Source organism: Palaemon carinicauda, chromosome 39, assembly GCF_036898095.1.
Source record: "Palaemon carinicauda isolate YSFRI2023 chromosome 39, ASM3689809v2, whole genome shotgun sequence".
Taxonomy (NCBI): Eukaryota; Metazoa; Arthropoda; class Malacostraca; order Decapoda; family Palaemonidae; genus Palaemon; species Palaemon carinicauda.
In genome coordinates, this window is record NC_090763.1 from 8,459,127 (window position 1) to 8,461,626 (window position 2,500).

Sequence of the window (2,500 nt, forward strand, 5' to 3'; positions counted from 1 at the left end):
GATACTGGAATGCTTTTTTTTTTGTCCATTGAAGAAACAACTTTAGTAAGATTAAGTTTGTACAAGGAAAAAGAATACTAGAGATAATAGGTAGTCAACATTGTTTATGTAAGTAATTTACAATATTCATCATTACGATGATGATTATGATTATGATTATGATTATTATTATTATTATTACTATTGTTATTGTTATTGTTATTATCATTATTATTATCATTAATATTATTATTATATGCTAAGCTACAACCCTTGTTGTTGAAGCCGGATGATATAAGCTCATGGGGCCCAAAAGGGAAAAAATCCCAGTGAGGAAAGGAAACAAGGAAAAAATAAAACATTAAGAACAGTAGCAACATTAAAATATTTCCTATATAAACTACAAAAACTTTAAGAAAACAAGAGGAAGAGAAATTAGATACAATAGTGTGCCCGAATGTACCCTCAAGCAGGAGAACTCTACCCAAAAACAGTGAAAGGCCATGGTAGGATTTTAATGTTTAATATGCAAGCACAATAGAAGTGTGCGTTATTCATGCAAAGTATGAAGTAAAATGAATTTCCAAGAAAATGTAACTAAAGGAGAACACCAGTTTGTAATGTCAACCTGGATATTCATAAGAATAGAAAAATGGATGAAATTAATGGATATATAAATAAATATATAAGATATTAACTTATTCAATTAGTCAGTAATTTAAGGCAATTGTATTTATTACTAATAATATTTTTTGAAATAAAAAACTAAAAAAATTGAGGGAACAAATAAAATGTTCCCCCACACCATTCCTGAAGATACGGCAAAAGGAGAGAGAGAGAGAGAGAGAGAGAGAGAGAGAGAGAGAGAGAGAGAGAGAGAGAGAGAGAGAGAGAGAGAGAGAGAGTGCAAAAGCTAGGGAAAAAAGTTAAGATAATGATGTTGCTATAGTCGGCCCAAGACGCTCCAACGCATTTCGTTTCAGTTGCAACACAGCCTTCAGCATTAACTTTGAATATGAGATTACCCCATCCGGGAGGAGCCGACGGAGAGCTCCTCTGTTATGGGAGCCAGATGGCATGGGAGTTTAGTTGGAGCCTTAAACCCCATCTCCCATCTCTGGTATTAACCCTTTGTCCGCCCAGCCCCGTTCACAACCAGGCTCCCGTGAGGCAACCTCGTTGAACATCGCTCGCATATCCGGGGACCAGATAGATTTATTGGTTTGGCTATTCCTCCCACCATTCCAAAAGATACGACAAAAGAATGGTGCTAAGAGAGAGAGAGAGAGAGAGAGAGAGAGAGGAGAGAGAGAGAGAGAGAGAGAGAGATATGCGCTGTAGTTATTCAGTGGCCACTTTCCTCTTGGTAAGGGTAGAAAAGACTTTTTAGCTATGGTAAGCAGTTCCTCTAAGAGAACGACACTCCAAAACCAAACCATTGGTCTTTAGTCTTGGGTAGTGCCATAGCCTCTGTACCATGGTCTTCCACTGTCTTCGTTTACAGATGTCTTGCTTGGGGGTATACCCAGGCACGCTATTCTATATGGTTCACTATTTTCTTTCCCCAATGGGATAATTTCCCTGTTGGAGCCATTGACTTTATAGCATCCTGCTTTTCCAACTAGGGTTGTAGCTTAGCTAATAATAACAACAACAACAACAACAACAACAACAACCACAACAACAACAACAACAACAATAATAATAATAATAATAATAATAATAATAATAATAATAATGCTTTGTGAGTAGCACTATGAAATACATTATAATTACCTTCGCTTAATGTGATAAGTTTATTAGAAAAATCTTTCCAACGGTAGTTAATCATCGTAATTCCCTGACAGATATTTCACAGCCCCTCAATTACGTAGTTATCACTGCATTTACTGGAAATTACATTTGAAAAAACGTCGGCTTTTCGCTTGCATACTGCAAAATGAAATGCAATTGGTTTAATAGCAAAAGTAATTAGAAATTTTCGCTCTGTTTCATTAATAGAGTTGAAAGTGGTGTTAATACTTTGCTGATGGTAAATAGTGTAAAGAGGATTTTAATAAACAATTGAGTTAATTATGTCCATTCTTTTCTTGATAAATATGTTACTATTCTTTTCATCCTTAAATGCTTTTCATAGGGATATTACTGTTAACTTCAAATGTCCAGATGTTAATGGCTTGAAGGAAATAAATTCGAGTAGGCTTACATATATACATACATACACACACTATATATATGTATATATATATATATATATATATATATATATATATATATATATATATATCTATATATATATATACAGTATATGCATGTATGTATATATAAATAAATATATATACGTGTATATATATATATATATATATATATATATATTTATATATATATATATATATATATATATATATATATATACATACATACGTGTATATATATACATACATATATATATATATATATATGTATATATATGTGTGTATGTCTGTGTGTATATATATACATACAGTATATAAAATGTTGA